Genomic DNA, 12,439 nt, shown 5'->3' on the forward strand with positions numbered 1-12,439 from the left:
TGATGATTTTTAGAACATAAAGTACTGGATCTCTCTTCTATGGCTCCAGATCCCATCATATCATGGTCTAGGCATGTTGACTTGATAAAGGGTTTAAAGACTACTAGGGACCCAAGTTTTTACTCTGTTCATGTGGCACAAGAAAGCAAACTATCGAGACCCACTCGGTTCATTGCTCAAACAACTCAATTTTAAAGGACATAGGGGCAAAGTAGCCTACCGTCCATTAACATTTGCATAATCGTGTTTAAACATTGCAAGTTTTACGGTTCTATGTTTTGAGGAGCTTATCAAATGCTTAGAGAGTTCTACCATTCGAAGAGGAATGAATCAACATTCACTGATTTGGACTTGGTCCATAAGGGTATGTTTGATGGCTCGTCCTGTGCGTCCCACGGGATGAAAAAGACATCAATAACATTTTTTTTAACAAACATTGGATGGGGCGGACGGCGTTCCGCCCGTCTGCGGCGTTTATTAATGTGTGTTATTTTCGATCCACCTCCTTCCTGTTACAAAAGGAATAGGAATGGAGGGAACTAAAAAAAAATTTGATCCACTGCCTGCACGGGCAGCACAACACCGCACACTCCACTCGACGGTGGTGTCACCAGTGACCTCTGCGAATGAGGAGTTCCTTCTTTAGCAGGGGATACCATTGGTGACCTTTGCAAACAGTGAGCATCGGTCTCTGCGAACGGCATGCACCGGCTTCCACGAACGGCCTGCGTCGGCACCAGGAACAAGTGTGGAATTCAGTAATTTAAAATACAAATTATGTGACAAGCTACAACTGAGAACTACTTTGAACTTCAGAAAGATTTTGCCCCGTTTTGAGTATCCGCGGGTTGTTAAGAAAGTGGATATTAAAAATTGAATGTGCATTTAAGTAGAGACATGCATACAAAGAAAAATATTGATTAATGAACTTAAAAAATATTCATACATATTTAAATGTTTAATTAGGCATAAAAATTTTATTTGTTTGTTTGAACCGCATAAATGATAAGTTTGTTCTGATGATATGTTACTTGTAAATCTTCTTAAACTTGTGCTTGATTTATTTTATGCTATTTTCTTACTGTTAAGAATTTAGAGGGTCTCCTACAATAACTTTAGTTTTTACCTGATTTCTAAAATGTCTTTGAGGTATCGAGGCTCTGTGATTGTAATAACCTCAATTTTTGATATTTTATTTGTTTAAGAATATGTGTATTTTTCTAAATTTGGGCCTAGGATCCAAATTGTAGATCCAGGACCCATAAAGGGGTTTTTCGAATAAATTTACCTCATAAATTTGATATGTACGTATAAGTACAATAATTTTTAATTAATTAAATAATTCGGGGAATAATTATTTAAAAGAGGTGCGTAGATGGGTCTGGGATCCACATACCGGATCCATGTACCTATATATATATATATATATATATATATATATATATATATATATATATATATATATATATATTGTATAATCTTAAATAAATAAATTTTTTAATGTTTTTAAAAAGTTAATCCGAGGATCCACAGTTGGATCCGACTTGTGGATCCATCTCGTTGGGGTCGGGTTACAGGTCTCGGGTCCGGACCCGAGCCGCACCCATGTAACAACCCTTTTAAAGAAAAAAAAGGGCAACCCGATAAAACCCTAACAGAATCAAGAAAGGGGGGGTTACGAAGGGCGTAACCGATCTCCCCCCATCTCGGCATGGAGGGGGGGGGGGTTCTTGGCCGATAAAAGGGAGTGGAGAGGGGGCCCTCTTCACTCGTCTCTCTCTCTCTCTCGTCCCTCGTCTCTCTCTCTTTGTCTGTGTGCGTGCGCCGGAGGGTAGAAGATCACCAGAAAAAGCTGCGGCAACCCACATCCACCATCGCCGACCTCCAGCGAGCACCCTGTCACGGCAGTGAGAGGAGCATCACCAGCCGGCTCTGCTTTGCGTCCCCAGCCTCCGATCGCCAGAAAAACTTCAAAAAGGTACGGTTCTTCTTCGAACCTGGGTGAGGAATCGAACAGGGGTTCGATTCCATACGTTGATTTGAGATGAGACCCTGAGAAACCCCTCTTTTCTTCGATGGCATCTTTGGGCTGGGATTTAAGTAAGAGAAAAAAAATATAATCAATCGTAAATGTTGTTCCCGTTTGTACAATACGATTAAGCGAGGTTTTGAGAGAGAGCTTGTTTCCTCTTTTTTATTAAACCGATATGTTGAGGATTTGGGGAGGGAGGGGAAGTGGTGTATGGAGGTGCCGACCCTAATCTCTATACGGGTGAGTCCCAACCTCACATTCTTGATAGAAAAGTTGGGTGGTTAATTCCCTCGAGAATAGTGGGGGCGAACCATGGATCGCCCTCCATGGCCCGATCGCTTCTTTTTAGAAGAAAAATTTTTGTGCAAATTAATGAGCCCAACCTAGTCTTTTGCTCCTGTTTGATTTGCTTTTGCTCTTGCTGTTTTGATTTGGGTTATCAAGCCTCAGAAATCTATTTCAAATTTTGTCTTGCAATTTCATACTGTGATGTGCCAAATAGGAGGACAGAATTATTAGGTACACATAGCCGACCTCCACTTTTTTGTACAGTCCCCCACATGAGTTCGGTGTAACCTGTAGATTGAGCACATTTGTCATGTTGGCTCATTGAATCTTTGTATGTTTTCAAAATCTCATTGAGAATTTACTGTTGTTATTGATGAGAATCTGTATTGCATATGTTTGGGTATGGAGTGGGATAGAGCAATATATATATATATATATATATATATATATATATATATATATATATATATATATATATATATATAAATATAAATATATAAGTATATTTTCTTTCCACTTGTACAAAATATGTACATATGCTGTTTTAAAATTTTTGTCACATGTTAGCACTTCCTTCTGGGTAGGCATGTATTTGCACTCATAATGGTTGATTCTTTGTTAATCATACTTATCATGATAGGTTGATAGTAATGCTCATGCATGAAAATTTTTGTATGATATTGAAATTTGGGTGGAATCCGCATGCTGAGTGTGTGTCCTAAAAGAAACATAAAATTTTTACTAACTGGCTTTACTATTGCTACTTGCATAAGCACCCACTGTCATTTCAGTACATAATGCCTATAGACACGGATTGCGTTAAAGTAGCTCAAGCTGGTTCTTGAGTGTGGCTTAAGCACATGTTTGTAATATGCAGTGTAGATTATTGAGTCATATTTGAAATTTTCAGTCATGTAAAATATGGGGTCATCATACCCTGTTTAAGAAGGATGGACACATAAAACTAAATTGTATACTATGACTTGCCTTGTTGTCTCTAGCTGAACATTATATTCTTGTTCAGAATTCTATGAGTAATTTAAAGGCTGGTATATTGTTTGCCATGGAGGTGTATGATCGCACTTGACTGTTATGAATCAGATTTAATGGAAATATGTTTCAAATTCTTATAAATACTGTGTATGATTTAAATTCTTATATTAATAAAGGAAAACCATGAAACCTACACACACCTATGTGTCAATGACAGGTTGGAATGTTATTTCTAAGAAGGTTATGTGAGTGTTATTGTTATGATTATGGTACTCATGAGTGTGGGCATGATTCAGTTATTAGTAATTCTTCTTGAACATGTACGCTTGATTATTGTGTAAAATGGTACATGTACACTCACACACTTAAAGAAACCATGGATTGGTTAATACCCATATGTGATGTAGGTAACACACACATATTGAAAATGCATATGAATGAGTTATGACATGCATATGTTTGGGTGTATGATTGCATAAGTGCACATGCTTTTGGCACTTTGGCCTAGTGTTATGAATGAAACAGTAATTTGGTTTTATTATGTGGTGCATTGATGGCCTAAATGGACCATCATCGGCCTGGAGAGTCGTGGGTTTGGTTTTTTTTCACATATGTTTTAACTGCATCACTTAAACCACATAAGATGGTTTGACACATTACTACACTGTTCTAGTTGATTATACAGGCTGGAGTTCCGTAAGGGTCCCCGTAATGGAGGATGAGGGTTTTCACTTTACTTTTGCATATTGTGTTACAAACTTAAGGAATTAACTTTAATAAAGAAATAATAAGAACAATGTAATATACATTCTGGGATATCTCATCTGGAGTATGAGAAGCTTAGATATCCGGTCTTAGGGAGACTGTGAGGATACAAAAACTTCGTGTGCTGTAATTTTTGTCTCCTAAACCCGATATTGAGGTTCTTTCTCCTGGCCACAGTTTTAGGGAGAGTCCGTCACTTTACTCGGGAGTGGTGTGTTTGACACAACTGTTGTTTATGGTACCAAGGAAGTGGCACTTGTGGGCGTGAGGTGTCCCTTATGTCTCTGACATTAGATGTGGAGGTCTAATGTTCCGAAGGTGATTCGGTCGAGGGCTAAGTTGGAACCCAGTAATAAAATATAAATTGTGTGTTAAGCTACCCTGGGAATCTACTTGACCTCGGGGATTATACTCGTTCGGTGTATCTGCGGGCAACGGTAATTAAAAAGAGGAACTTAAAGTTGTGTGCATTTAATAGGGCATGCATATGGAAAGATGAAATTTAAATGAAAGATAACAAAAAGGAATCATGCATTGCACATAATCATGCATTTTCCTGTCATGCATTAGATCATGCATGTTTGAATCGTTGTCTATATCATGACATGAGTTGGTGGTAGCATATGATTTACTTATTGAAATCATGTTGCAAGATTTGGAAATTTAGTTCTTGATATATGGTACTGATTTGCTGTTCTTGATTGATGAGCATATGTAATTGTTGGTAGGTATGAATATTTGAATGCTGTAAATTTTACATCTGCACTCACTCAAATCATTGCATGAAATCTTATCCATGTTCTTTGTCTAACCTGGTTTCTTTAGAAGTAGATGTGCTCAGAATTTCGGTTCTGACACCCTACTTTGTTGGTTTTCACAGGACATGGTGAACAGTGAGGCTGGACTGACTACTGGGGATGAATGAGAGTCATACTTGAGCTTGTCAGTTTCAGCAGAGGACATAGTGACTATTTCTTTTGTCTTAGTTCATCTCGCTTTTTTTCAGTTATCGCTTTATTTTCAGTTGAATAAAATCTTGTCTTTAAAATTTACTCTTACTCATAAATAAATGAATTGGTTTGATTTTTATGGATGATGATTGCAACTTCGTTTGTGGTGGTTGGGCTATCCAATGAAAATTGGAACTGTGAAGACCCCAGATCTCTGGGAAGGTTTTCGCATTGAAAAAAAAATATTTCGCATTTTAAAAGGGTATGGATTGGGGTCGTTACAGTGATGAAGAGACTTGCTGACTAGAGAACACGAGGATTATGGTCTAGGTTCTCACGTATGCTGGATAGTTAGATTTGATTTTAAAACTATTTATAACTTCATTGACATTATTTGATTAAGTAAATAAAATTTTAGTTGATGGTTTAAATTTATTCTATATTTAAAATGGTTGATGAGTTGTGAATATTAAATTTGTAATGTACTTTGAGAGATTTTCTACAATTGTTTAAAAAAAATATGTATTTTTTCAAAGGTTAGTTTGGGGTCATTACAGAAATCATACACATCTACTTCTTTGATTCCTCCTATGGACCAAGAGCGACATAGTGAGTCATCTCTTTGAACATGGTCAGACCACACTAAAGTCTCCTGCCTCCACACATCTAACGATTGAAGGAACAATATCAAAGTGAAAAAAACCAAGATCCATCGACGTCAGGCTCTTATTAACTCGTTCCAAGAACAGTAGGTTAACATCCCTAGTTTGCCTTCAATGAACCCCTTTGATCGGCTGCTCTAAGTCTGACGACTCTCCCTCGAATAACCAAAGCTGGAAAGCAGCATTTTTCCTCCTGCACGAGACCCACACCCTTCTGGCCCTCCCTTCTCTGACGTGAAGGCAAACTGGCCAGAATTTCTGCCACCGGCGAGCGAGTTCCGGGCTGCTTCACAAGCCTACGAAGAGCCTGAGCATAAGTAGATACCCCCAGTCATAGCTGCACTCGAAGACCCTGGACGATACACTTAGTTCCCATGGAGACCTGCTGCAGCCATCTGTTCCCATCCTCCCCATGAAGTCCTTTCTGTTAACCAGTTTACAGTATGAACTGGTCTAGATCTAGGTCTTTCAGTTCAAAAGCTAACATCCATTTCAAAACCCCATATCAAGGTTATGGTCAAGTCTAATGCAAGTTCGATACTCAAAGCAAAGTCAAAAGTTAAACCCAAATTTATATCCAATGCAAAATCTAAAGCTAAAACCAAAACCAAAACCAAAGCCCACTTCTATAACTTATTCCCTACCTCCAATGGGCTTACCTCTTCACAAAAATTTTTAAACATACAAGTCCATGTGAAGTTGTACTGCACTATCAATTTGGGACTGCTTTTATTTTGAATGCAAAAGAGGGAAAGGATATCTCTTCAAAATCGTGGAGACCAAACTTATGGAAATGATAGGCATTTCACATGGTTTGAATACCTTTTTTATGCAAAATCACAGCAAATCCAGCTTCAAATGTGACTTAGAATTCGAATATGGATCGTATCATTTAACATATGATGGGATTCATCCAAAGTTCGATCCTAACCATCCAATATATAAGGCCATCCTTCTCCTCATGAGGAAAATCTTCGTGTTTTTATCATCATAAAAAAATAAAATTTAAATGTTTACTATTTAAAAAACTTAGAGAACAATAATTTTCTTCCAATATTTAACAATATTTACATTTGCATTTCTTTGGCTTATTAAAATCCATTTTTTTCATAAAAACACTGATACTTATCACACTGCTTCACCTCTCCCCTTGCTATAGTTGTAGCGTTTTGTAGCGCTTGAGATGAAGGGTAATCATCACAGCTTGAAGTTGCCAACTATAAATGGTCCAATTAACTTATCTTTATTAAGATAAAGCATGTTGTTGTAAGGAAGATGAAAACTACCATTTGCTTGATCGTGCTGTGGATAAAGATAGGGGTAGGCATCGGGCCGGGCCGCTAATGGACCAGGCCTTGCCAGGCTTATTATATAATATATAAAATATAACATATATTATTTATATTAAATATTATGTTATATATAATATATATAATGTATATAATAACAGGCTGGACCGGGCCAGAGACCGGCTTCGGACCGAGCCAGGGCCAAATATACTGGCCCAGGCCCGGCCCAGTGCCCACTTCTAGATAGAGACATGAATGGGTCAGATGCAATCAAATGTATTGAGACAGATTTGGAGTTGGATCATGGAAACCTTTACCAAACCTAGATCCAATTAGCGTTTTACCTTAGTTGGATCCAAAATTACATGCAATCAGACTATGATCTAGGGGTTTATGACAACTAAAATAAAAACCTAGACCGGATCAGCCCGTAATTCTCCATTATTTCCTCGCAATTAGGGCTGTCAATGGGTACCCGACCTGACCTGAAATAGAATTTTCAGGTATGGGCATAAAAAGTAATGACTTGAATAGCATTAGAGTCAACCAGAGCCAAGCAATATGCTGGATGGGTTTTTGGTTATGGCTTTTGCTAGGTACCCAATCCGGATTTTCTGTGGGGTACTCAACCCGACCTGAGTGTTTTATATGTATTTTCAATAAATATAAACTTTTGAAATTATACGGATCAGGTTTGAGATTTTATTTTTGGGACTTAGTAAAATCTAAACCTGACAATTGTGGGTTTGAGTACACCATGATGAATTGGGTACCTGACCTGTTGACGGCCCTACTTGCAAATCACAATGCACTCTCAACATGAATCGGTCTCGTTCAAAATCCCCACAAGTCCCAAGCATAGAGATAAATCTCATGAAAATATTGCGAGAAATTACCCGGAAGTTAAAAACGGCAATCTCTCGAGTTTTTCATAAATAACATAAATATCACGTTTTAAGCATGTTTATGTCTTTATCAGCTATTTATCATGAAAATTTTGTGTTTTTTTGAGTGTTTTATATTTCTTTATAAAAAGTTAATTTTTATATTTTAAATTTATTTTTTATTGTTGAGATTTTTGCCAAAAATTGCAAGAATTTAAAAAAAAATCAATTTCTTGCAAAGTTTTTTAATGCCGATATTTTTTCCATTTTTAACTTTTGTCACTCTGGCCCCAAGTATAAATTGCACCCTTTGCTCTCTCTTGGAGCCATACCAAGGTGACCGGCTATAGGCCGTTTGTTTGGAGATGGTGGAAGCAATGGGTCAGGTTTGGTTTGGACCTAGGTAGCACTAGACTTGAATTCGATTTTAGGGTATGATATCGTGTAATGACCCCGATTTATAACTCGAATTTTCTTGTAATTTTTTTTAGAGAACAGAATATACAAATCGAGATTATCACAGTGACCGTATCAAACCATACACTTAACTAAATTACATAGATTAGAGTATATCAATATCAATTGAATTGAATTAAAATAAAGTTCATATTATTCATTTGTTCAGTTACAGAACCATTCTTAAAATTCAATGTCTAAGCCAACCAAGCCCTCGAAACACAAGAAACCAAAATCATCATCTCGACAGGCAGTGTGCAAAATTCATGAACAACTAAACAATGTAGTATCACTTGGCCTTCTCAGAACCTAAAAATGATTCAAGTAAAGAGATCAGACAACCAGAGTCTAAGTATACAATAATATACTTGCATAATGTACGATATCAAAATACATTCAAATACAAACTCAGTTATATCAATCATGTAATACTCATCTTCGCTGACTATAACATACAAAACATGTTAACAATTAAAATAATAGGTCAATTTAATGCATATCCATCATACTAAGATTTACATCAATATAATAAATTATTTATTTACATAAACATTTATAAAATGCATGAACTTACCATTCTAGTGTTGTGAGTCCTTCATGCATTAATAGCTTCTTATCTTCACTTATTGTTTTCTTACTTAAATGATATATGTCATGTTCTATCTATATACAATTCACAATCTTATTTTACATGTCAATATCTGTCTATGGGTACCACACAGGCTCTCTCAGATGGAGGTACAACCTAGGTTTGTGTTTTTAAACAATTGTTTCTTATTAACCTACATGATGTCCCAACTGTAACTACTTCGGAGAGAGAATATAATTTTATAAAGAGAGTTCCCAACTCCTGCAACCCGACATATCAGATTTTTCTCATGAGTCTTACCTACCACACTGCGAACAAATCGTGATAGTTCTCCCGGTTACGGGTCCTGTAGATGGGAAACAAAAATAACCTTCTCTGTTAAGCCAATATTCTACAAAATCGTTAGTACCAAACTTACTCTCTCAATAAGGCACAAGATAATTGTTTTTATTTTTTTCTTAATTAACTCAATTATTAATAGTTTTAATGCAAACATGCAACCACATTTAGAGTTCATATACAACAATATTCATATCACTCAATGCATGCATTCAATTAGTCTCTACCATGAATTCAATATTGATGCAATCAATATGCATATACACATTCAAGGTAGGCTAATTATTAATATTTAGGTATACCCAATACAATCAATAATAAAAATATATTCAGTTAACATGCATATCAGTCAAATATCTCATTTAAACATCAATAAATATGCTTGAAAAATAAAATACAACCTGACATTAACACATGTCATATGGTGCAATTCAGATCCTTATTAACTTGATTTTCTAAAACCCATAAAAATCATAGGAACCGAATTTAACTCTCAAAAAATTAATGGAATTGCCCTATCCTCTTAGGAACACAGTTTAAGAAACATAATTCTAAAATTCATTATAATAGAATCAAAAACATTATGAGACTAAACCCTATTCAGAAAAAAATATCAGACAAATCCTGTCAACTAAAGAAATTTATTCTGGTTTAAAAAAAAATCAAGATTTACAGGAAAAACTCCTGACAAAATTCTTTTTACAAAATCTTGCTATACATGTTACCTTTTACCCAATTTTTTAATAATTTATTTTAATCAGTTTTGATTAGGGTTTTAAAGCTTTCAAAATATTTGGTTAGAATAGTCCTACTGACAAGGCAAAAACTCTATGCTCTATTATAATAGACTTTTCAGTCTCAAAACTAAACCAGATGGGATAAAACAATATTATAAATTTAATCTCTGGATGTGCAGAACATTCCAGTATTTTTTGTTTTATTTATTGATTTCATTTTCATAGAGATATCGATTTTTTTTTAACACTGGTCAAAATAAAAAATGAGAACATAATAACCATGATCCAAACTCATGCCAGATCTATTAAACAAGAACAAGAATCATGGTGAAACTCATACAATCACGAATTTTAGATGCTCTAAACACATTTACAATATCTTACAACTCATGTTTGATCATATTTATGCTAATCTTGCTAAAATATTAATAAACATAATCCAAAAATCATAAAACCTTTATAGAACATCTCAAATACAATTTCATCTGTGCAAGAATCATAAGAGACATAAAAATAATATAGAATTATAGATTATTTTTGCATTAACATACTATTTAATTATACTATACATGTCCTAATCTACCATATATGATCATATTAACTTTCTTTATCATAAAACATCAAAATCCTAAACCATTTTTGGCAAAACCTTTCTATTTTTTTTTTACGTATTTTTAACTAAGATTTATGCAAGAGACAAATTTACAACATCAAGATCTATACAAAAACAAGTAAAAGCATTGTTTTATATTCATTATATATGCTAAACCATCTACTAAAATACATATCTAACTATTCATATGATTTTTGCTTTTTAGTGTTTCGAAACTAGTATTTTTTAAATTGTTTTATCAAAACTGGTATTCCAAAATACTATTTTAGGTTTTTGTTTTTTTTTCATGTAGATCTAGTAACTATAGATGTTCTAGACCTAGATTACATGTAGATCCAAGCTCTTGATAAAAAAGTGGGTATGCTAATGCATCTCAAAATCGAACATCATAAAGGTAGATATTCTCTATCGAAAACACATTTTTCGCAATGACACCATCACTTTTTTCTTCACTCATACTTCATTTGGGGATGGATTAGACCTTCACCAAGGTAGTTGTAGGTTTTAATGGAGGTCTGGACTTTCCTAATAGATCGGAGGAAGAAGGAGATATGAGGAAGAAGAAGGGAGAGATGCACATTCCTATCATAAGGGTCTTTATTTATAGATGAACCTAGGTAAGAGTCTCATCTCTAATATAAGACATTAATATCTGTTAAATTTTTTTAGTTATAAAATAAGTAAATAGATTATGGGTCCTAACTTATTAAATTTTGAAATTGATTAAGCTAGAGAAGAAATGTGGGGTCTTCTTACCTTGTCTTGGGTTCTATTAACATGCTAACTTTTCGAGAGACCTATAGACCCAAAGACTCAACAAAATCAAACGCTTAAATAATCATTTTGATAGCCCTCAAAACGTAGATTGTTGTGATGGTCTTAGATGTAATCGTACGTACATGGATCAACAAAAAAATTTAATCCATATCAAAAAATATTGATTTTTGACATATAATTAAGCACGAACTTTGATCGATGATAAAACTCTCAAATCGACACCAATTTGGATGTGTAGATAGTCTATTTCGATGCCTTCAAAATGAGAAACATCGATGTCAACTCTGATTTAATAGGTAAGGCACTAATCGACCAACATTTTTGTCTAAATAATAATAATGTTGTTGTGAATTTTTTAATCTACGAGTCAAATCTAATGAGATTATATCCAAATATCCTTAGTTATATCCAGCCCAATTAATCTCTAATTAGATTCAAATATATGAATTATATCTAACTTAATTGAGTTGAATCTAAATACCATTAGTAAAATTTACTACCTAATTTAAGGTCTAAATTCATATTAAATTTCTATGTATGATTAAATTTTTATTTCAACTATTGACTCAATTCAATTTATAATTTCAATTTCAAATTAAAAATTAAATAAATTTTAAACTTATTAATATAATATATAAATAATGATTTAATAATTATCAAAAAATCATAAGTATTACATATTAGGTCCAGACATAGGTACAATAAGGTCCACTTTTAAGAGAAATCATAATAACTATATGAACTAAACCCGAATAATACCCAATAAAAAAATATTTTTTATTATTTTTATATTAAAACATTGTGAGTCTTAATCAAAACTTTGGTGGGACCCTCGAGCCTAATATAAAATTTTACAAACTATACCCAGCTTCATGTATTAATCAGACCTTCGGGTTCTGAACTCGGGCCTTCTTATTTATCCTCGTACCCGGACCCTAAGGGGTTTGATCTGGGTATAGGTAAACCAAATTCACGAATCGGGTCTATCAGGTCTTGACCTGACAGGCCCTGTCGCACGGTGAAGGGTTTACGGGTGCTCAATGCACAAATATTTGTGCAATCATA

Source organism: Nuphar pumila, chromosome 2 (genome assembly GCF_984573655.1).
Source record: "Nuphar pumila chromosome 2, dmNupPumi1.hap1.1, whole genome shotgun sequence".
NCBI lineage: Eukaryota > Viridiplantae > Streptophyta > Magnoliopsida > Nymphaeales > Nymphaeaceae > Nuphar > Nuphar pumila.